The sequence below is a fragment of the Rhinolophus sinicus genome, chromosome 18, assembly GCF_057876585.1.
Source record: "Rhinolophus sinicus isolate RSI-liver-muscle chromosome 18, RSI-T2T, whole genome shotgun sequence".
NCBI lineage: Eukaryota > Metazoa > Chordata > Mammalia > Chiroptera > Rhinolophidae > Rhinolophus > Rhinolophus sinicus.
Genome location: NC_142518.1, coordinates 390,250 through 415,236, shown reverse-complemented (window position 1 = coordinate 415,236; position 24,987 = coordinate 390,250). Strand labels below are relative to the sequence as shown.

Here is a 24,987-nt window from a genome sequence, read left to right as displayed (position 1 = left end):
TGACTGTAGAACGGCACCCAGAAACGCCGTTCCCACCTGGCTCGTGCAAACCCGCGTCCGTTCCTGAGCAGAAGCAACACAGCAGTCCCGAGGAAAACCCCAGCTCCACCCGGACACAACCTGTGTTCTATCCCCAGCACCGTCATGGGGCTGTCCAGTCCCGCAGACACGGAAAATAACCCATCCTTCCTTTACGCCTCTGAAACGGAGACCCTTTCAGCTCCGTGCTATGGGGGATTTGGTCCCAGGACGCCAGCCCGGCACGTGGTCCTTTTTCCTTCCCGTCTTGGGTCCCGCCCGCCCGCCTGCCAGCACAGCATTCAATGCTCGTCTCTCATCCATCTCTCAGGCCCCACTGCACAGGGCGTGGACCCCACATTGCACGGATCTCCTCAAAACCCCGTCCTTTTATCTACGTCAATTGGAAATGCCCTGTCACAAAGCCCTGACTCTTCTTGTGCACGTATTTATAGCTTCAATTGGTCACTTATAACAGTGTGGACCAGCGGATGCTTATGTTATGTTACAAGACCCATAAACTGGTACATAGGCTGCTGCCGAAATTGTTCCAGCTTCAGTCATCAAGTGGGTTCCCTTCCCCCTTGGAACAGGCCCCCACCCAGCCCCGTTCGTTGGGCACAATCGCCCCACCCACACTCCACAAACACCTGCACGGCTGTCGGGGTCCCCCCGGGGCTGGCTCAGGCCAGGTCCTCCACTGTCCCACGCACCCTGCCCACTCCTGCAAAACACAAAAAGAAGAAAAAGTGACCTGGAGACAACGCTGTCCACTCTACTTAAAAAAAGAGATCAGACGTGTTCTGTTTCCTTCGGTGACACATCTGTTGTGGCTTGAGTTAGGTTCCCAAAAAGACACGGCCACATCCGAATCCCGGGGAACCTGGGAACGGGACCTTATTTGTAAACAGGGTCTCTGCAGAGGGGACCGAGTGAGGGGTCTGAGGTGAGGTCGTCCTGGATCAGGGGGCCCTGAACCCAATGACAGTGTCCTCGTCAGAGACAGAAGAGGAGGGACACAGACACAGAGGAGACGCCACATGGAGACGGAGGCAGAGATGGGAGGGAGGTGGCCACCAGCCCAGGGACGCCTGGAGCCCCCAGGAGCTGGAAGGGGCAGGAGGGACCGTCCCCTGGAGAAGCACGGTTCCTGAGAATGAGAGAGTCTCAATTTCATGGCCGGCGACCGTTCCTTGAAGACACGGCAAGGATTAGAATATACATATTTCATGCAAAAATCAGACTTTTAAAAACCTCGGAAAATGGCTCTTATTTATGCGTGGAGACACGGAAACCCAAAGCAGCACCTTCCAGCGTGTGCCAAGGCCATGAAAATGCAATGATCCCCAGAAATTCACACAGCCATCTCTGGGGACATTGTTACAGGCTCATAAAAAGTCAAATTGCCGTTACTTGAGCTCCCAAATAATTTATACGTATTATTTGTCTCAGCGTCCTGGCATTTGCCTGCCGAGCTGACCACCTACCCACACGGCGCGAGGCCTGCAGGCCGCCAGAGAGGACGAGGAAATCAGAGCCCGGACGCCTGGACGCCTGGACGCCGGGTATCTGTGTCGCCGCCTTCCCAAGACGCCACCTTGCAAGTTGACAAGTTGACAACGCAATCACCGTCTTGTGGGCGCAAGCAGCCTCGGACGATAAGTGTTATCTTCTCACCAGTGGGGTTTGTTTTCTGAGTCTGGCCATCCGCGTGCGAGAACCAAGGCGGGAGGCCTGAGGAGACGCAGAGGTAATTTTGCTGAGGTCTCCCATGGCGTCTACGGATTACAGCCCAGTCCACGGAGAAGGGAGGATGGGAGCAGGTCTGCAACAGTGCGAGGTATTCATGGTTCCACACAGTCAAGGGCTCTGGAGGGGGGGAGCGCGTGCGTGACGGTTTTACGACATTTACAAGTGTTGACCCAGCTCTTTAACGGCAGGTAATAAAACCCACGCTAATTAGGGCCTATAACACCAAGCCCTGTCCTGCTGGACTCCCACGTTCTGGGGTGAGCCGATGACAGCCAACCGGAGGGTATGTTCAGACAGCCACCCCCCCACACACACACACACCCCTCTTCTGCTCCCGCCTCTTGCGAAACACCCCAATTCATCCCACGCTAATTTCCCTTTCTATCACGCACCCATGGGGGGGGGCAGTCGGCTGAAATAATTACAGCCACAAAAGCAACCTGCAAGCTATTCCCCCCCAACCCCCCCAGGAAGTGGGAACGAAACTGTGAACCAACGAGGAAGAAAAAAAAAATGGCTGAAAAGGGTGTTTCCTGCAGCACTTGGGTCTTTCTTTCCCTTGAAACAGTTAATCTCAGAGACTAAGCCGCGGGGTGAGTCCTTGTGCCACGTTCTGCCTTTGCAGCTTTGAAGGAGCAGAAAAGCTACATTAAAATGAGGAATGTTATTGGCTGGGGCAGTGCGTGTGGCGTGCATGTGTGTGCAAGCGTGTGCAAGCGTGTGCAAACGTGTGCGTGTGTGTGCCTGTGCGGCACCCGACCCCCAAACCTCGTCCTTTCGAACCCCGTCAGCCGTCCCTTTGCACACGAGGAATCTCCGAAAGGAAGACGTCCGCATGCCCTCCTGGCACCCAGTACCTCTTTAATATTCAAATGGTGCCCGGGACTGCTGAAAACAATTTTCTCTCCCAGACGGTTTTTCTTCGTGCAATATCATCCCGGCTTTCACCTCTCGGCATTAAAGAGTCTCGTTTCCAGAAGGGAGCATCGATCTCCGTGATGGCCGAGTCCCCGGGAAGGCTCAGCCGCGTCTCCTGAAACGCTGCTGAGAAGTTTCACCGTGGGTGACGGAGCTGCCCAGGGCCAGGCCGTGTGTCGCTCACACCCCCAAGACGCCCTGCAAAGTGTTGCTTTCATGTATTTTTCATGATGTGGGTTTTCACAGAGCTCCTCTCCCGTCGGCATTTAGGGGCCCCCACCCTGTGTCCGAGCCCCCACATTCTGGCCCCTGTGTCGGGCTCTGTTCCCTGCCCACACATTCTCAGTTGAAGTTCAGAAGTCAGTGTCCCTTCGTGACAGGGACAAGGGACAGAGGCCTCCAGCCCCAGGGCCGTGGGGCCAGACAAGGACACATGCCGTCTCTGGACGCTTGGGGACCCCCCTGAGAGAAAGGCTGTCCCCACACTTGGCTGCCGTCCACCTGGAGACGCTCGCGGTGGCCTCGTCTCCGGGACAATGACACACGTAGTGGAGGCCGTCCTGCCGAGGTTTCCGGAACACACACCCGTGTCGTCCAGAAGACCCCGCTCCTCTCCGCCTGCCCCGTGAACACCCATCCGTGTTCAGACTGACTTTTCCATTCTTTCTCGATGCTTCTGTTTGTTGCCAGATTCCAGCTCTGCCAGGTTGTGTCGCTGGCAACCCCACACAGCAGACGGCGATAATGTCTTCTTGGGTCCACAGCGAAATGCAAACACATTGGCTCTGAATAACAGGCATTTTCAGGTTTATTACACTTCCTTTGGTTTTCGGGCCACACATGAATGGCAAACTCAAGAAGAAGAAAAAAAAAAAATAGAAAGCAATTAATTCAGAGTTTCCATCATCTCTCTTGCTTGCCTCATTCCTTTCACTGCCTTAAAAATCATTAAGGAAAAAACATAAAATGTTGGTTTGCTACCAACGATTTTCTTTCTGATTTGAGAGGCTTCTCTGGGCGGCTGGGGCCAGAACACAAACCCACGGTCACGAAGGAGCGTTGCTTCGCTGGAAAAGGAGAGAGACGAAGCTACGGAAGGTGACACCGCTGTCACGATCTAATAAATAATTGTCCAAGACACGCGTCCTGGGGAGCTGGCTCATTTGCTGTAAAAGTCCACGAAAGATCTGACGACAAATGTTGCAAAAACACAACAGATCGTCGTAGCTCACGGGAGCTCGCTGGAAATAGACACAAAGCGCGGTGTCTGCCACCAGCCCCGGCTGCACGCCAGAAGCTTCCGGCTCGTGGGCAGCTCGGCACCTACACGTCACACAACGACCCTTGGGAACTGGGCTGATGGCGTGTCCTGGCCTGGAGGGCAAAACACGATTCGCATTTGGCCACCGAAGAAGGAGGGCGCCTGTGTGGACGCACGGCCTTTCCTAAAACCAGCCTGGGAGGCAGCTTTCACGATGGAGCTGCATGTTAACCGGGAAACATCCGGGCAGCGTTTCCACATCCTGCGGACACAACAACACGTCTGCGTTGGTTACAAACAGGGTCTGAGGACTTCACTCCTCCTTCCTGTCCCCGGGGCCCCCCCAGCGGACCCTCTGCGGGGAGACTGTCAGTGCTGCTGAGTTCCAGGCGGACGTCACTGCCCCACCGGTGGAGAGAGAAACCCCTCGGCCTCAGCACAGACGAGAAAGTCTGTGAAACGCAGCAGGAGGGACTGAGCTCCACCCAAAGGCCAGGAGAGCTGGGGTCCGGGTTTGCCACAAGGAAATGGCTCCTTGTGCATTGAAGTGGGTGACCCTCGTCCACAAAGGGTCTCGGAGGTGCCCTTTCTCCCACTCACTGCCTCCTGCAGGCACCTCATCTCTTGTATGCGTGTGTGGCTGTGGTGGGCTGTCAGTGTGTTTCCCGTGACGAACAAATGACCAGAGGACTCCTTGCCCAGTCACAGCAGGAAGCCTGGGCCTCGCAATGTACATGTGATGGTGTTGACTTTCCACAGCGGGGCAGCTCCGTGTCCCCGGCAGGGCGGCTCCGTGTCCCCGGCGGGGCGGCTCCGTGTTCCTGGCGGGGCAGCTCCGTGTTCCTGGCGGGGCAGCTCCGTGTTCCCGGTGGGGCAGCTCCGTGTTCCTGGCGGGGCAGCTCCGTGTCCCCGGAGGGGCGGCTCCGTGTTCACGGTGGGGCAGCTCCGTGTCCCCGGTGGGGCGGCTCCGTGTCCCCGGCAGGGCGGCTCCGTGTCCCCGGCGGGGCGGCTCCGTGTTCCTGGCGGGGCAGCTCCGTGTCCCCGGAGGGGCGGCTCCGTGTTCACGGTGGGGCAGCTCCGTGTCCCCGGTGGGGCAGCTCCGTGTCCCCGGTGGGGCGGCTCCGTGTCCCCGGCAGGGCGGCTCCGTGTCCCCGGCGGGGCGGCTCCGTGTTCCTGGCGGGGCAGCTCCGTGTTCCTGGCGGGGCAGCTCCGTGTTCCCGGTGGGGCAGCTCCGTGTTCCTGGCGGGGCAGCTCCGTGTCCCCGGAGGGGCGGCTCCATGTCCCCGGAGGGGCGGCTCCGTGTTCCTGGCAGGGCAGCTCCGTGTTCCCGGCGGGGCAGCTCCGTGTTCCCGGTGGGGCAGCTCCGTGTTCCCGGTGGGGCAGCTCCGTGTCCCCGGCGGGGCAGCTCCGTGTTCCCAGTGGGGCAGCTCCGTGTACCCAGTGAGGTCTACCTGTGATTGCTGGGGCCTGACCATGCGGATTTATATGTGTGTTGTCATTGTTTCTCGCACGTTGTGACTTGTCCTACGTCATTATGGGGGCTTTTGAGATGGCCCTTGCCGTGTTGGGTGAAGTACCCAAGTTTCCATGTAAACGCCCCAAAGAGCAGATCAACGCGACAAAATCCCACTTAGGGTCCTGAAAAATAGCGCGTGGGGGCCGGGTGCAAAAGAAGGGCCCCCTTTAGAGACTGGGCTGTGTTCCAATGGGGTTTATGACTGAGCTCGGGGGCAGGGGGCCGGGAACATGCTGGTTTGTGGGGTTTCTGGATCGTGGCCCGTGATCCAGGAGGCGACCGTGTCCCCCAATCCCGCACACGTTGCGTTCCTCTGTAACCTGCGTCTCCACCCCAACCCACGGGCTCCTCAGTCAAGGTCTCCAACAGGAAGCCGTTGCTTCCTCTGACTGTGTTTCCAGCTGGGTTTAAAGGCACAGTTCCGGAATATTCCCTGATGCCTGAGAAACTTGGCAGACAGTCGGTCTCCTGAGACAAGCCGGCAATATTTGGGATATACTTTTCCTTAAAACATTTTTTTTTTTTAAATCTGAAATTTGAATATAACTGGGCATCCTGGGGACATATGTGTACTAATTGTTCCCCCGTTTCTCTGAAGTTCAGACCTGCCGGCGGTTGCTGTATTTTACCTGACGACTCTCAGGGAGACTCAGAGGGAGAAGGCCTACTGGGGTGTATTTGGGGAAAGGAAAACATCATTTCACTTGCTTTTTTCCTCTTTCTCTCAATGTAAATGTTGCTTTTAAAAAAAAAATCATGCTGGGAGAAAACACAAGACTTTGAATACACCGGAAAATGGAACCCAGCGTTCCCCCCACATATAACACACACAAGCAGAGTCGGGGACTGTCCCCTCCGAGGGTCCCAGCATGGGGGCCGTTACGGGATTTCTGACAAAGATCGACACGGACATTTCAGGGCATTTGTCTCACTGGGAGCGGAGGAAGCTGTGTCCCCTCCAAGCTGAGCCTGCCTCCAGGGAGTGCGAACCCCGTCACTAGGCCCACGGCCCGAAAGTCACGTCCTCCTGAACCACCCCTCCACCCGGCTCCCCCTGTGCGGCTCGCAGCACCCAGGTAAGGGGGAGACAACCAAACTGTTCACCTCCTCACACCCCTCCGTGTTTCTGAGAGCATGCTCAGCACCACTTTCACTTACAACCCAAAGGAAGGCACTGCTGGGGAACCACCACGGGGAACTCGGGGAGCACCCACCCGGGCCTTACGCACTCGGGGGTCTGCTCTCTGACGCCCCCCAGTCTTGGGGGCCGGCTCCTCCCCAGACTCAGGTCCCAGCCCAGCACGCAAGGCCCCCTGCCGACAAAGAAAACCCCGTTGTTACATTATTTCCCACTTGTCCGTGTGGACAAGGGCCATTTCATCGTTGAAAGTTTCGGTTTTGCTCTCTCGAAACGGCGACTCACGACCAGGGGCTCCCCGCTTAGCACTGCGATGATATTTCAAAGACGAACGCAGCCCGAGACGTACTTACACAGAATAATTATTTTAGGGGTAATCAGTGAGTGTGGCTTCGGGTTGTAGCTGAGACATTCGTGCCATTAGCACCCTGAGAGGAACAGTGAAATAAAAATCAGTATTTTGCGTGAAGAAGCCAGTCTCTTTTTCTTCTCTGAAACCCGAGAGCCCTCTCCATCCCCACTTGTAAATTAATTGATTTTATCCTCCGTATAGGTTATTTTTTCCTCCTTTTTTCCTGCTTAGAAGGCAGATTAATATGTAGAGTGCCCAGATTTTGTAATTCAAGTGCTCACTCACAGCGATAACAATTACTGTCCCACGGACACATCAGGGCACAGCTAACTTCCTAAAAGCCACCGGAATAATTGAAAAAGCAGGAATGCCCAATTTAGAACGTCTTAGCGTTACAGTCCCACAAACAAACCCAGGGGAAAAAAAACCAGCTCTGCTTTTTCGAGTTCGTAAAATTCACAATGCATCTTTTTCTTTTTCTTTTCTTATTTTTATTTTTTTTGAACTCAAAAAATGTCGGAATATGATGTGTGAGAGGTGGCCGTGACGTTCCACAACCAATGCCCACACACATGTCTGTCCAGGTCAGGAGGAGAAAGTATTAAACACTTCTTGTACGAGGCCCGTTTCTAATCACCGCGCAGGGTCCGGAAATGAACTGTTTGGAAATATCAGGAGGAAGTGTCCGGAACGTTTCCCTCCAACGCTTGCATTTAAAAACTGTATTAAAAAAAAAAAAAAAAGTGTTTAAGACTCATTTGCTGAAATACAACATCATCTCGCTTTTCCTCCCGAACGGAAGGGACGGCTTGCCCACGGCCGTGCCACGGAGAAAAACGGATGGAAGACGTTGGCGTCCGTGGCAAACGGCTCAGTGGTGACCCTCAGAATGTTTGCAAGTGAAACGCTGCCCGTCCCCAGGCTGGCAAATTGCGTCTGGGAAGCAGCTCAGACATTATAACTTATACCTGGGGATTCGGGGTACGCTTTGCAAAGCCTGGCAATGACCCACTCACATTTTGCTAACATTTGTCTTCCCCCCTCCGCTTACTATCTCACTCCACACGGTATGAACCCGTCAGAATTAAACGTCGTCTTAATTCACACTTATTTTTTGCTCATTTGCAGCCAGGGTCTCCCCTCCCAGTCACGTCAGAAATGACGGCAAAAGATACCCCAAGGACCCTGTGAGCCGGACATGCAGAAACAGGTGTGGGTTACGTTAAAAATCCAGCGCCGACAAAACTGGGAGCTGGGTGCCCTTCGCCCAGGCTGCGGCCTCCTCCTGCCTTAGCTCACAGAACTTTTTAAAAAATGGAACCGTTTCGTGTGGCAGGCGCTGGGATGTCATTTTCCTCCGTCCCCCTGCAGGACCAGCCGCAGACTCTCGGGTCACACGGGAAACACTCCCTTCGTCGGGAGATAACAGCTGCTCTGTGAGTATCTGCGTCCAGGGACCTGACTGGGCTCCGTGCTGCCTCGTGCTCTCACCCTAATCCCTTCTCATCCGCCATCAGTCCCACGATGGGCAGCGTGTGTGCTTGTGTCACTCTCAGGTGACCATGGGGACCTACCCCCAGGACAAGCCCTGCCACCCACCTCTGATCCTCCTATACCAATAACGCTGTGTTGTTTCATTTCTCAATAAGTGTCCAGCGCATTGAGGGCAAACCAGAAATGCAGCTCTGAGAAAATACCCTTTGGGAGACAGCGCCGAGCGGTGGGCATTATAATTCAGTATTTTATATAAAAATATGCCGCCCGGGAGCCCCCTCCCACCATTCGCGCTTTTGGCAGCTTCACGCACGCCTCCCGGAACGGAGGGGGAACGACTCAGGACAGGACCCCGGTGCATTTCTTTGGTGTCTGCAAGTATTTCCGGTGTGGTCCCTCTCGGTGGGTGGGCTTGTCTTCTGGGAAACATGCCTGTGTGTCTGCAGGGTGGCCGGAAGGCCAGGGGCTGCAGGCCCATCCGGCTTTGAGCTCCAGTGGGCAGGACACCTCAGAGCCGTCTCAGCTTCCCAGGACCTGGTCGCCTGCGGCTGTAGGTTTCCTGCTGACCATCAGTGACGACTCAGCTGCAAATTCAGACACGTGAGGGGCGTGCATCTTCTGAGCCATCGGAGATGAGTGTGTGTACGTGCGTGTTCTGCTGTGTGTGTGCGCGTGCCGACGTGTCTTGGGGTGTGTGCCCGGGTCCCCTCTAAATGCCTCAGCAACACGGCTGGATGTGCGGCCCCTTCCTGGGGGAGCCGCGGCCGTGGTCTCTCAGCTCGTGTCACATCATTGTATCTCATCTAATCCACAGCCCCCTCATGCCTCCAAGTGCCTTAATATTCACCTGATTTCTGTGGAGACTGGGGGTGGGGCGGGAACGAACATTTGGAAACGAGTGACTCCTTTCAAACCGCCGAGGGCTGGGTGGGGACACGCGAGCCCGGCCCCCACGCCGGCTGCCTGTCCACGCACGGTCGGAACGGCTTCTAATTAGGGTCGCTCCCAAGCACCACTCATCGTAATGATGTTTCTCTACATTAAGCAGAACATTCTTTTGACCTCTTGGCGTGCGAGAATCAATGAGAAGTTAGTAAAGCGACGTCCACGCCGGCCTGGGTCACGGCCGCTCCGACATGATTTATAGACACCCCCACCCCACGGAATCATTGAAAGGAGATTAGATTCAGGGGACAATCCCTTCTAATATGACAAGCTGATGGAGGCTGACAGGTAACTAGGTTACGCAGGATGGCAAGCAAGTTCAAGAAATTCTGATTAAATTAAAATATTAATGGGACCGCTGGGAGTCTGGGAGTGTAAGATTGCATCTGCGAGGTGAACTCGGCAGCAGCACCGACCCACCGACCGAGATGCAAACACGGAGACCCTATGCCGTGGAGGGTGGAGGGAGCCTGGGGGTGCAGGGAAGCTCTCTCCCGGGCATTGCAACGAAAAGCGGGCTGTGCGGTGCTTGCCTCTTCCTTGCAAGCTCCAGGGGACACCCAGCTGCAGGGCCCGGGGAACAGGCTGCATCCAGACCCACCTGCTGCCTCCTGCAGCTCCTGTCCCCCCCTCACACCCCCGGGCCTCTGTGCATCACCCAGAGTTAAAGCAACATCTAACGTGAAATAGAAATTGTCCCCTGCTGCACTGTCATTACGACACAGCCTTCCTCGGAAACCATCGCCACAGCTGCCCTTCGCTGGCTCTGTGGGAGCTCATTGTGTGTTTTTATTATTATTTTTTTCCTTTGCAAGTAAAGAACCCTGCCCGGGCCACAGAGACATGACGTTCGTGGGCAGCTGCCATTTACTCCTTTGCCGATTCAAGCCAATTAATGACACGATTGCCTCCCCTGAGTGACGCTGTTCATACCTCGTCCCCCTTATAAAAATGCTCTGAGTTCTAGAGACAAAAGTGGCCGAGACGAGGGTGTGAAGCGAAACCTGCAGCTTCGGGGAGAACCCCCGTGGCACCCACTTTTTTTCACGTGAGCATTTGGCTGCCCAGGCAGGAAATTGAGTAAAGCTCGGGAGTTGGGGGGTGACGTTAGGTTTCTCAGCAATTCATCCACAGAGCAAACGAGGTACTTAAGGTCCGGAAAGTCTCCCAAAGAGAAAAAACAAAGCGGACCACGTGTGGCGGACCGGGTGTGGGGCAAGCGGTGAGCTCTCCCTGGTTTACACGGGGCCGCCTATCTTTGTCCACGGACCGTTTAGTTCACCCCAAAGCCACACACGACAAGCCCAGGAAATGCCTGCACCCCAGTTTCTAAGTCTCACGGAGACAAACCGTTTTTTAAAAACAGAGTGCATGTGTTTGCATCCTTGGGGAAGTGGGCGGTCACGCATGCAGTCTCACCGTGAGTCTCGTGGTGGAGAGGACGGAGAGGCAGCCGGTGGCCGGCGTCTCCTGCAGGCGCAGCGGTCAGCCGGACGGGCCAGAGCGTCCCAGAGACACCGGTGTACGTCGCGTATTGGTATCAGCACCAACCGTGCTACGGGAAGACATTCCTGCCAAATAAACTGGTTAGCAGTCGGGCGAGGGCCGGACTACAATAAAGACACATATTGTATATACAGAGGGTGCCAAACACAGACATATGCATTTTAAGAAAGGACAAAGCTGTATTAAAAGGACGCTGATGGGAACCACTTTGAGCCCCTCTTGTCATTGCAGACGTCAAACGTGACTTGCATTCATCTTTTGTTATTGGTATATATTGACTATTACAATTTTAATACAGTTTTCCTTTCTTAAAATGTGTGCACATTTTTTGGCACCGTCTCTCTCTAGTACTATAACTATAATAAAGGGATATATACACATATTAAAGCTTCAGACCGGTTCCTGCTAGTTAAGAAAAAACCAACCTGACACCCTACGGGAATGGAGCCCTAGAAAGAAAGGACAGGAAGAGAAACACAATCCAGCCAAAGGACGCGACGGGGGAAAATATGTGACCAAAAGTTCTGCTCACTCTGTGTCCTACGACCTGCAGGCCTGCGAACGCAGCCTGGCTGCTTCCAGGACCCAGAACCTTTCCAAGTGGTTCTCCCCGGTCACGCCGGCTGTGCACGCCCTGGGGGGGGTGACCTTCCTACACGAGTCCCCACACGAGTCCCCACACTCAGTGCACAGACCAGACGCAGTTGTCACTGGCCACAGTGGGAAATAAACACTCGGCACAGTTATCGTTCTCCCTTCCCCTCCACGGCTTCTCCAGGGTGTCCTGGTGGCCCCAGGGAGCAGGAGAGACGCATCCAAGGGGACCCGCGCTTGGAGATCAGGGAGACCGGCCTGCGGTTCCAAGAACAGAGACTTAGCTAGAACTTCAGGCGAGGCCCCCAACCCCGCAGGGAAGGTGGGGGCTGGTCAGCGGGGACGGACTCGCAGACCTAGTGAGGGCGGGTGGAGGGGTCCGTGGAAGGGTCCCCAGTGGGGAGGGAAGAACAAGGCGTCCAAAGCGGGAATCCACCCCGGGGCGACATACGGGAGCTGAAGACACATTCCCTCCAGCCCAGCCCCCTGGGCTTGTTTCAGTAACGGCTTTTTTCCTTTAAAATTGTATCTTGCTATATATCCCGTTTTTCTGAGCTACGTAACATATATTCATATTTCATATGAAGGCATACATTGTATAAGAGATACAGATACAGGCATAGATGCTGTCTGCAGATACACAGACAGAGAATGAGAACTAAATACAGACGTAGACGCATTGTAACCCCTAAGTAGACGGCAGACGCTGCAGGGCTCCTGTGAAAAATCTTAAACTACGGAAACAGAGCGAGAGACTAGAAACTTGCCTTCGCCGGTCCTGTTTGGGAGCCGGGGTCACGCAGCCTCCCCCCCACACACACCCCACACACACAGGCAGACAAGCTGGGATGCAAGCGCCTCCCATGGGAACGGCCCCACTCACGTTCTGAAGTTCGTGCTGAGCTGAGCAAACGTAACTGTTTTGCCGCCGAGCGTCTAGTCCAGTGAAGCCGGGAACCGAGTGCCTGCGACACAAGCTCCCAGATACAAGCAGGGACCTTCTGCAGACGTTTCAGAAACATCCACAACTTCCTGGGCAGGGGCCCGGGAGGGGAGGCAGCTTCTGGCATCTCAGGGTTTTTAACCCAGGGAGTCGCTGCGTCCCACGCGGGTCCTGGCGGCTTTGACGGCGCTCGGATGAAGGGGAACGTTCGTCATTCCACACTCGTGCTGTTTTCCAGCAGAGCTCGCTTTCCAATGACACATCTCTGCCCGGAAAGCAACACATACAGCAGCCAGCCAACGGACAAACAAACAAACATCTCGAATGCCAATAAAATTTAAAAGCCAGGGTTTAAGTGGCTCCAAACTTGCCTGCCTCATGTTTCCTAACTGCGTCTCTTTGAAATCTCGGGGATGTGTCGTCCCCACGATTTATTCCAGGCGCGTGAATTCACGGGCTCACTTGTCCTGCTTTCTGCTTCTCCGTCTCGTGATTTGAAATCAGAGTTTGGAGGAGGAAGAACACTTTTTTGTCTGTTTTGGTAAGATATTTGGATGTCTGCAATAGTTTGAAGAAACACAGACGTTTCTGTGTGCTTGTAAGCATTGTGTGTAGCCTTAATCGAAGCACAGTTTGCTACTAGCCAGGAGACAAAATATATGCGTGTGCGTGTGTGTGTGTGTGATACAAACACACTCTCACACACGTCCATTTAGAGTGGGACTAAAGGAACGGAGAAAACTTTTTAAATAAGTGCCGAGGTGACCCCTCTGACTCAGCTACGGACGCTGACTCTGGGCCCGTCCTGCAGGCTCTCAGCTGCCCCCTCACCCGTCCACGTGGCCCACGCTCTTGGTGGCTGCTCCCTGGAAACCCTGTCCCCAAGTTACCAGGACGCCCCATAAAAACAGCACAGATCCTGAGCGGGTCTGATCCCCGAGACGGCCAAAGGCCATGTCCTCTCAGGGTCTGTGAGGGCCAAGGGCCAATTAATTGTCCTTTGCATTCTCGTAAAGGATGTCACAGGGACGGCTGCTCTGAAGGAGGGGACAGACGGGCCGGCGTCCCCACCAACTCGGCAGGTACGTCTCACAGGTGTGCCGCCCCCAGACAGCAGGGTATGGCCGGCGGGGTGTCAGTGTCCACACGATGGGCCGTGGGTGTGGGGCCACAGAATCCCCAGCCGTCCTCACAGCCCTGTCCCGATGGCCGCCTGTCTCTTCTCTCGCACCCACCAGTGAGCAGCAGGGGTGGGAAAGGTTTCTCTTCCTTTGCATTGTGTTTTGGAAGGCTATTTCCCGTAAGGAAAACAACATGCATCCTGGAGACCTGGGCTCCATGTCTCCTGGGCAGCGCGTGTCCCGGAAGCTGCAGAAACAGAGGCAGCCGGCGCTGGGACAACAGGTCCCCTTTTCACGGATGCATCGCTCTGATTTAAAGCACAGATGTGAGGTGCACTGGGAGAGGTGCCGTGCTTCCCTGGTGGGACAGGGGGACGCCCCCCGAGGTGGACCCCAAAGCAGGGAGAAGCAGTGACCTTCAATGTGGGAGCTGCGTCCGTGAACACTCATGCTGGGCCTTCCCCGGGGCAGGGGCTCCCACCTCCTGTAGCAGGAAAAGAGCCCCTGAGCAAAGACCCAAGCCAGCCAGCAGTGTTGCCCACATTTGGGGGGGGCCTCCAAGTTGTGTTCATCCACCAGGTTCCCTCGTCCTGTGTCCCAGGTCACTCGTGGCTGCGTCTTAGAGTCGTAAACGTCCCGATGACAACTAGGCCTCCTCCCAGACCCCTGGAGTCTTACGCGCTGGGCACCTGCACTGATGGTTGTCAAAGGCTGTCCCCACCCAGGACCAGAGCCCCTGCCCCACCCCATGGGGGGACGTCCCTTGGCTGAGGGTGTCACGAGCAGCCAGGCTTTCCGTGCAGGGAAGTTACCCAAGACCCCACTGGGGGGTTTAACAGGCTCACTCTTGGAGCTCAGATGCTGAGACGTCCAGGCCGCCCGGAAAGCTGGCTACAGGTGGGACTCGGAGCTGAGCCGGACGGATGGGAGTCGGGTCACCCCCAAATAGGGCTGTGCATTGTTCCCATTCAGTCGGGGCCTGAGAGCCCAGCCTTTTCCACGCGGCAGGAAATGCCAGCCCTTTCCTAAACCCCGCTCGCTCTAATGGCAGTAATTACCGAGGGAGCAGGGCTCTCCGCTCCCCGTGGCATATTAAAGCAACACTATGGAAATAAACATATTACCATGTTATTAATGCTTATGGTTGAAATATGAATGCACGAAACTTGTGACGGGGTGCGCTGTTTAAATTGCAAAAACGCGGCGACGTTTAATAAGGTGGCAGCTTTTCCCGGTGTGTGTTTTGGTCTGCCCCCCATCCCCCACCCCTCCCCTCCTCATTTTCAATATAATCTAAATTAAGCTATGAAAAACCATTACCTTTAGCAATTTTTAAAATCATCTTTCATCTCCGGGAGCCTAACTCACAGCCCGGTGGAAATATTACAAGTGCAGACTGTATTAAGAACATTACTTCTTGTTTTTAATCCAATCGGTCCCCTCTTGGGACTTAAGGCAACATTGTGGAAAATTAGAGACACGCCCGGCGAGCCAGCGAGGGCCCCTGGGAGTGTCCACGCGGGAGAGGCGTCCGTGGTTTCAAGGAGCGCGTCCCCACGGCTGAGGTCCTGCCATGGCTTTCCGGGAAGGGAACACGCAGACTGCGGAGCCCGGGGCCTATCTGATGGCTGGATCGTCGCATTTCGGATGCAAACGCCACTAGTATGACGAGCAGAATAAAGAAAGAAGGGTCAGTGCTTGTCCCTGCAAACGCCCAGCCCCAGAGCTGACTTCCTAATGGGAAAGTAATCGCAGGCCCACGGCCCAACGGGTCACACACGGCCTGCGTCCTGCTCTACGGGAAACAAGCTTTAAGAAGAGGCCTGAGTCCTCCCATCCGTTCCCTTCAGATGGTTCTTTTCTTTGCCCTGGAAGAAGCCACCAGACGTCAGCCACGGCCGCTTCTGGGGCAGCAGGACAAGAAGTCAGGAACACGAGGGTCCGGCCCAACCAACTCGGCTGCGTTGAGTCGAAAGGCACAGCTCGCCAGCCCTGGCAAAACCGTCTTCATTCTGTCTGCTGTCTGAGTGACATCCACGCGTCCTCTCAGTGCTGAGTCGGGCGTCTCGCGTCGACCACAGAACCCCCTCCAATGTCCCCTGGATTAATTCAGGACACGGTGGATCTAGTTCAAGGTCACCCCAAATTCTATGGACTGAAAGAGGGCGGGGATTAGGGTGAGATGAGGTCGTGGTGGGGGGGCCCGGATGGGACTCACGTCCTTTTTGTCCTTTTGAGACAAGGCACAGAGCTTCCTGTCTCTGTTCCCCATGTGACGGCCCAGCAAGAAGGGCACAGCGAGAAGGGGGCCCCCCAAACCAGAAGGAGCGTCTCCCTGGGAAATGACAGTGCAGCTCCCTGGTCTTGGACGTCCCCTTGTCCCCAGAGGCCGTGACCTGAAGTGCTGAAATCTCCGTCTTCCACGGGCACCCTGGGGGCTCTGCTTTCCCTGAGGGGCCGTGACAGGGCTGGGCCACTGACGTTGAGCTAGAAGCCACGGGAGGACCAGTCCCTGCAACTTGGGGCCACGACACAGCGGCAGGAGTGAGAAGGTGTAGCTTTAAAGACAGACACACAGGACGGTGGGACGGGATAGAGAACGGGAAATAGAGGCAGACAAATACGACGCCCAGACGTCTCTAACCAAGGTGGAAAAGCCGTTCAAAGGAGACGCACAGCAAACGGTGGTCATAACCGGGCATGGAGGGGGGACCTCAAACTAAGTCTGATACTTTATACAAAATTCAACGACAACATGCATTGTAGACTTGCATGAAAACCTGTGAAACTTCTAGGAAAAAGAAAGCAAACATAGCATAAAAATCTTCGGGATGTAGGGCCGGGCAAAAGGTTGTTAGATGTGACACCAAAAGCATGATCTGTAAAGGAGGGGGATAAAAAATTAAAAAAATAAAATAAAATAAAAAGATCGGCAGGGCTTGGTCAAAACACCCTGTTCAAAAGGAATGAAACAAAGTTGCAAGGGGAGGAAAGCTTGGCAAGCTCCATACGAACAAGTGACTCATATCTAGGACACAGAGAATTCTCATAACTCAACTATCAAAGAGAAATGGTCGCAGGATTGGTTATTAGGCCAATTCGAAGTAAAATCAAAGTCAGCCACGACGGCACACCTGTCGAAACACAAAATTGTGAGAAGACTAAACGCCTGCTCCTTCCGGGGCCGCCGCGTGTCCTGTAACGTTTGTGAGCCGTGGCGTTGCTTTCAGCACGTGGCTTTTCTCCATGGCCGACGTGGCAATGCCTGCTCGAGCTCCTGCATCTGAGGAGGTCGGAGCGTGCGGGCGACTATTTCCACATGCTCCCTGCGTCGCTCCCCTCTCTGCTGTTAGGAGAACGCGGGGACGGCGGGCTCCTCTGAGCCTTCACTGTGCTCCCAGTTCTGTGCCCTGTGCCGAACTGTTTCCTTTCTGCCGAGACCTTTGCACGTCTGAGCTTTGGGCGGGACGTGCGGGGACCTGCGGTGTCTCCGGAATACACAACTGACTTCTCTGCGAAGGATTGAACACACTGAATGTTTAATCGCGTGTTTGTGGAGCAGAGATATTCCCCCACTGAACAACCTTTACTGTTTTGTTTGTTTTTTTTAAGTAGTCTTTCAGAGATCCGTGGGAATGCCTCATAGGTATGTCTTTCTAATTTCAGAATTAGCCCTGCACTCCGTCCCTTCGCCCTTTCGCCTGACGATTATTCCTTAAAATGCTGCGTTGATTTTTCCACCACCCCCGTGCCAGCCGAGACACCCACGCAATCATCCATCGGTGTCTGGATGGAGCCAATCGCACCCAAACGGTCGGTCATCATTTGACTGCGGCTTGATGGCTCTTTTCTGGAAAAGAGACATTGTTTTCACAACCGCACGTAACATATCGTGTCGTGGATTCTTCCCTTCCCGTGAGCTATTTTAAAGACTCCGCATAGGTACTGCTGCCATGTCCTTATTTTATTATCGCTGCAGCTGTAGCTCATTGAAGAGAAGGGAATATTCGTCATGAGAAGAATGAGGATGGGGAGAAAAAACACACACAAGATGATTGTAACGACACGTTTCTGTTGAGGGACATTTGGGAGGCCCCCCACCCGCCTGAGCTGCAAAGCTGCGCGTGGTTGTAAACCACACAGCAAATCAGCAAGACCCCAGAAAATCACGGAGCCGGGGATGGGAGCCCTGACGGCACATACGCTGCAGATGTGGCCCCCAAATGCCCTCCACACTGACTGCATCACGGTGACGACACACATGGAGGGTGGAACCCCGACTGGCAGCTGGAAATCCTGGTGACTTGCAAGCACCCCGCCCCCAACACTTCTGTCCGCAAGAGGCAGGAAGCTGACACACACCTGGCCTGGGGCCCTTGAGAGCAACGTCCTGCCGAGAAGGGAGGCAGCCCCACCCAGCCGTGCACACACACAGGAGCTGGTGTGGCAACTGGCCTTCGCTCACCGACACCAGACAGACATCTCGTTTACGGGGGGCTCATTCGGGAAGTGTTCACACTGCCTTCCCTCCCCATATCTGGAGACTCAGACAAAAGGGGACACACAAGAGGGCAAGACCAACACAAGGCAGGCGGCTCCGTGACAGAAACTGTCACCTGCGGGGGATGCTTCTCACAGCTACGCCTCTTGCATCTGCGTCGTCCGCACGCCCCTCAACCTGCCAGCTCTGCAATGACCTCGTTTGTGACCTGCAGTCACCACGCCAGCGATGACCCCAGACGGCCGACCTCAAGGCATGGCTGAGCTCGTCACCTGGACGTCACTAGAGCTGCTCACAGGTCCGCCCCAGGTCTGCACCGCTCTCTCCAACAGGAAGGACCAGAGTGAGGCCTGCGTCTGCCCCAGCGCTTGGGCCTGCACCCAGGTGGGGCTCGGCGACGTGGCCTGGGACCCTGGGTCCTCCCACTTAGTAAGAACCACGCATGGAACCCAGGCAGGAAGAACGGACTTGTGCACGAATGAATGAATGAAGGAAGGAAGGAGTGAATGAGTGAAGGCGGCGGAGAGCGTCCATACATCCAGCCCTCGACCGCCCATGAGCCCCGACTCCTGCCATCCAATGTAGGGGACGCTGAGAACAGGCACATGCAACGTGTGTGAACGCTGCGTGGACCTGAGAAAAAGGGTTCTGTTTTCGATGGAGTTGGAACGTGAAACAGAGACAGAGAAAAGCATTGTGTCCTCGCTCCCCACCTCCCTTCGTGCTCACTTCACACAGCCAGTGTGGAAGGGTCTGCAGGATGCACAGGCACGCGTGATAGTCTTTCCCCCGGGACCTCTCACCCACACGCATGGCCAACTCAGGCAGTTTGCGTCAGTGGGAAATGGCAGGCGTTGGTGGGTGGGGTTTTTCAGACAAATTCCCTTAAGGAGGAATAACTTCTCTTTACTTATGACCCATTTGGGGCCTTCTTTTTCCACTTTTTGCTTCTTCCCACCTGGAATGTAGACGTAATGGCAGGAGCTACAGTCACCACTCTGTGACAAGGCACGAGGGAAAAGGAATGAGAATTCCAGGGACATCATCAGACATCTTCAAGCCCCTGCACCAGCCCTGTGCAGCCTACCTCCAGGTTTCTTGCTGAGAGAGAGAGAGAGAGAGAGAGAGAGAGAGAGAGAGAGAGAGAGAGAAACAGCAGGAGCACTGATGAAAAACACAGCTGCCGTTTCTAAAATGAACACACACACTCTTGGGGGCGGTTTAAATATTTAAAGACTCATGTTTAATCATAATAAAAGTATTTCAAGAAAACTAGTGGCGTTGGCCAGAAGAAAGCGAGAGGAAACTAACAGAGAGCGTGGATTCTGCAGCCAGGGGATAAAGTTGCCATCTGTAATCTCACCTGTCTAAAATATGCAATTACTTGGAAAAGGGTACGTAATCGAGGAGCCAAGAAGAAAGAAGATTCCAGCATAGTCGAGATGGAAAAAAGATTAACGAGCAGGGCAAGCACGCAGAGACAAATGCAAAGTCCACCCCGTAATGGGGGGGTCGGGGGGAGGAAATCTTGGTGCAGGCCCAAAACTACTGACCTTTAAAAGGTACTTGAGTGCGTCTGTTTTTTCATTTTGCATGATCTAATCGAAATTGAAGACCCATAACCTAGCGTGATTTTTTTTTGTTTTTTTTTTAAACCTGAAAAGGATTCTGACTGTATCGCGAGCCAAACTGAAACCTAATCGAACCTACCCTGGATTGGTGTCTGCGAGCTGAGTTTCGTGTTCCAAACAGACTCAAAGTAAGCTTATTCTTATGCGTTAATTCTCCCAGTTGCGTCAGATTTGGTTTTAATTGTACTTAAAGAAAATGCCAGGATGGAAAAAAAAACAAAAAAAAACCTGTCATGTTGACGCCCTGATTTTTCTTTTGCTCCAACGCAGTTCATGTTTCAACTTCTGAAATACATGGCACACACGAATATATTTCCTGTGTCACTCTCCCGTCTACATTCAAACCCTCATTCTTGGTTTCTGATTACTAAGACCTGCCAAATCTTAGTCTTTTGGAGCTAAAATAAAGTGTCAGCTCGTGCCAGGCAGCTACAAGGTCGACGCAGGTGATAGTATTAATTTTTCTTGATTCAACAAGGCAAGGGTGGTATCCTTGTGTAAAACTATAGCCTTTTTGGTAATTTAGAGGCTGATATGCTTTTCTCTAATAAAAGTGTTGTGTTTTTTTGGTGTGTGTTTTGTTTTTTTGTTTTTTTTTCTAAAGCCCTCATGATACCCTTTTGTTGCCAAAAACAAACCCAATTCTTCTAAATCTGGGACGGCATTCCTCAGATTCGTGACGGAAATCGCTAGAACTATTTTGAGTTTCGACATCGCCAGATGACATTTCTAAAAGCCACCTGAAATATGACTTCCGTGTTATTAGAACAAGACTATTCTTCAGGCTGAAATTATAATTTGACTCTAAACCCCTTCCTTCAGTCTTTTTTTCTTTTTTCTTTCTTTTTTTTTTTTTTATGCTTACCCATTATTTTCTGCACTGAGTGTTAGTTTTAGCTCAAAAGGGACTTTCTGGGAAAGTCTCAGAAATGCATTAATCTATTTTTGAGCTGTCCAACCATGGGGAAATTAAGGGTTTATACACATTAAGACATTTTTCAGATGCCTTTTGGAGATCTTGGTTAGACTTGTATTTTAAAAATGCAGACATGCCGTGGAAAGCGTGTGGGATGACAAATCCTTGCTTCTTCCTCCTGAGGCAGGTCGTTATAAATGAACTCTCTAGTTCCTTAAAATTAGCAAGCTGCAAAAACAGGCTGTAATAATCGCCTGACTGAGGGTCTCGCTCGCTCGCTCTCTCTCCAGTAATGTTGATTAAACATCGACCGACTAGAAGGCACTGAGGACGAGGCATTCTAGGGAAAATATGTCACCTACCCTCAAAATCAACATTTAATAGACGTAGACGAAGCACGGCCTTTCAAAAACATCTATTTAAAGGCGCATGGTAAGTTAGACAGAGGCAGTCCACGGAGACAGAAAAAAAATGTGGCTCAAGTTTCTTCTGGAACAGTTTTCACACATCACCTCTTACCTTTAAACTAAAGTGCATTTCCAGATCTATGTGTGAGTGTCAACAGATACGAATATAATGTGTGTGTCTATCCATATATGCACATGTATATGTTTCCCACATATAATACATACGAAATCGATATAAATAGATAATTTATGTAAATAAGTCTATATTGGTAGATCCAAAATCTAAATGAAGGAGGTATAAATAGACACGCACATATACATATATGAAGTCTGTGTATAACGTAGACACAAATAGATACAGAAATGTATACGACTCTATATAATGCTATGGTGTATATATATCCATCTACAGACATACTCATATAAAAGACAAATATCCACATATTTGGAAATCCACATAAAAAGATAATTTGCAGAAATAGACTTAACCTCTAAAAATGATACACAAACACATTCAAATATATAAGATATATATAAAATAGATAAATAGACACATAAGCATATACAGAGGGTGCCAAAAAAATGCATACACATTTTAAAAAAGGAGAAAAACTGTGTTAAAATTACGCTGATGGGAACCGCTTTGAGCACCTCTTATCCTTGCAGACGTCAAACGTGACTTGTATTCATCCTTTGTTACCGGTATATATTGAATATGACGATTTTAATACAGTTTTTTCCTTCCTTACAATGTGTATGCATTTTTCTTGCACCCTGTGTATACATGTATCTACGTAAAGCTATATATGTATATAAAAGATACATGTGTAAATGTATTTCCATAAATGTGTGTGGATATAATGTATACGAATAGATTCAAAGTCTGGACAACTACATAAGCAGACACACAGATACACGTACAATATGCACATAATACCAGAGGCACGTGAACGGGTCTGTGTACAGAACAGAACAGGAGCCCAGACCACCAACATCTGGACGTCCGAGCGTGCTCACCAGCGCACGTCAGCGGGATCGGTGACATAGAATGACGGCATGTTTGTACGAAATATGACAGACTGAGCTTCAAGGAGAAGCTGGTGGGCGGGGAAATGGGGACATGTGGCTCCCGGGTAGGAACTTCCTGCTATCAGACGGCTGAGGTCTGAGGGGCTGAGGTGGTGACTAGTGGTAACACTGTATTGTGTCACACACACACACACACACACACACACACATACACACAGACAATCAATATGTGGTGATGGATGTGGGAATGAGCGAGACGGGGACCCCTTCCACAGTACGTGTAAATGACTTTCAAATCACCAGGGCGTTCTCTGTAAGCATCGTCTACAGCTTTACGTGTCAATTATGTCTCAATAAGGCTGATATTTTCAGAACGAACAAACAGAGGCCTCTCGGAAGAGGCTGCTCTCGGCAGGCCCCCAGAGCCCCCGAGGCTGTGTGGGGAGGGAGGGAGGGGCGTGCACAAGGGAGCCCCCACCCCAACGCAGCGCCCGGCGCCCCACGCGTGGCCATGGACCTCGGCCTGCCCCCTTGCCCTCCGCTGCCCACCCCCCCGTTCCCACGGGGGCCAGCCTCCTGGGTGAGGCCCCCCCAGCCTCCACTGTGGGCCCTGACGCCCTCTGCTGTCCCCTACTCCCCGGGGCTGCAACTGTTAGTCTTGAGTTAATTTCCCAGCAGTTCCCGACCTCGCTGACTTGCAAGCATCCCGACCCAGACCCTTACGCACGTGGAGGGCAGCTGCCAGTCCTGGGCGCTGGACGTCCAGGATAGCCTCCTCTGCAAAGATTTGCCTGTTTTCCTAAACACCCCACTACCTGCCACGCAGTTCCGTCTGCCCTCCTGTTTCTCTGAGATACGCACTGTTCACTGCCCAGCGGGGGTCCACCCTGCAGACACTGCAGGAGTCATTACAACCAATTCTGGCTGCTGTGTGAGCCCACGGGCATCGGTGCCTGTCTTCTCAATGCCTCCTTTTTTTGGTGTGTGTGTGTGGGGGGGGTCATATGCTCTATTTACAGGTACCACGACCTGTTATGGGTTGACGTCTGTCTCCCCCAAAATTTGTATGTTGAATTCAAACTTCAATTCCTAACCCTCAGGACCTCAGAATGTGACCTCGGTTGGAAACAGGGTGAGTAGACCAGGTGAACTCATGCAACAGTAGGGTAGGCCCACATTCTTAAAAAGGGTGTCCTTACAAAAAGGGGTAATTTGGACCTAGACATGCACCGAGGGAGAAGCTCCTGTGAGCACAGATGGTGACATGGTGGGATGCAGCAACAAGCAAGGAACGCCCAGGATTTCCGACAGCTGCCCCCCAAAACTGGGAGAGAGGCCTGGAACAGACTGTCCCTCAGAAACCCCACGAGGCCCCCTCCCAGCCAACACCTTGATTTCAGACTCCAGGCTCCAGGGCCCCGAGACAAGAGACGTGTGTGTGAAGTTGCCTGGTTTATGTGGCTTTGTCATGGCCGCCGGGCCAGCTCATCCACCGCCTCCATCACAAACGAACGCCCTTACGATTTGAAGTGCAAAACCCAAGGCAGGCTCTGCAGACACCAAAGAACGTGCATCTCCATTTTGTTTGGGAAGGGCATGCCTAAATGCAGCTGGGCACAACCTTCGGGAGTCAGGGGGGGGTGAGAAAGAAGGCAGCAACATTCATTCCCTGCTAGCCATGTGCGGTTAGGCAAGACCCTCGGCAGGTGTGTATCGTGGAAACGTTGCCTTTGGAAGAAAAAACGATGTGCTTAAATGAAAGTGTGAGTGGGCTGACTGTCACGGGCACGGACCACCGGTGTCATGGAATTAGAGTCTCCTCCAGGGTCAGCGAGGCCCCAGATGGCAAGGAAAATAAAGCCAGAGTCCAGAAAACAAAGTCGGAATGCAGAAAATAAAACCAGACTCCAGAAGATAAAACCACCCTCCAAAAAATAAACCAGAATCCAGAAAATAAAGTCAGGATCCAGAGAATAAAACCACACTCCAGAAAATAAAACCACACTCCAGAAAATAAACCGGAATCCAGGAAAGTAACGTCGGAGCCCAGAAAACAAACGTAGGATCCAGAAAATAAAACCAGTATCCAGAAAATAAAGTCAGGATCCAGAAAATAAAACCAGCCTCCAGAAAGTAAAAACGCACTCCAGAAAACAAACCAGTATCCAGAAAATAAAGTCAGAATCCAGACAATAAAGCCAGGACCCAGAAAATAAAAAAAACACACTCCAGAAAATAGTCAGAACCCAGAAACTGAAACATGTGGTTACAACATCCCCACCCCTGTCCTTGCAAAGTCTCCTAGAGGCCAGGAGGCAGAAGCAAGTATAATTGGGCCTGATGAAACCAGCCATACGAGGAGACATAGGGACACAGACGCGAGGAGATGTCACCACCCAGCTTCAGATGTAGAGAAGAGCTTTTTAAAACGCCTCCTTCCTGAGCCCCTCTTGACTGACTCTAGAAAAAGAAAGAAAGAAAAAAAACCAACAGGATATTGTCCCTACCTGGAAAGCTGTGCTCTCGTCTCAATCAGGAAGGCCGTCCCTCTTTCTGTGAGCTGCACCGAGCCTTCTTGTGGGAAATGATCGCAGGAACTCCTTTGCTTGGCCCGGCCACACTGGACAGCAACCCGCCAAATTCCAAACCAGTCCCCACTTTACGTTTGGAATTTAAGGCCCTTGGGATCTTCCCAGAATAAATGCAGACTCTAAAAAAAAAAAAGAAAAGAAAAGAGTGGTGTGATTATTCTGGACTCAACTTCTGAATCTGTCATAAAAAAAGAAAGTCCAACCTTTCAGGTTTTTTTTTTTTTGGACTGCAATAGACCTGTGAGGCTTAATGTTTCTTGCATTGTTTAAAAACGGTTCTATTTCCTTTGGGGACAAATTATGTGTAATGTGGGGCTTGAGAGTAAGACAATATTGCACAATCATTCATTTTAC

The 24,987-nt window shown here is 52.6% G+C and overlaps 1 long non-coding RNA gene across 1 annotated transcript in view; it reads right to left on the bottom strand.

Annotated features, from left to right (window-relative positions):
- Positions 1-24,734, bottom strand: part of LOC148754545 (uncharacterized) — a 134,991-nt gene extending 110,257 nt beyond the window's left edge. Inside the window, exon 1 of the long non-coding RNA XR_016019957.1 lies at positions 24,550-24,734. This is a non-coding gene — a long non-coding RNA (uncharacterized LOC148754545). The remainder of the gene's footprint in view (positions 1-24,549) is intronic.
- Between the last annotated feature and the right edge of the window lie 253 nt (positions 24,735-24,987).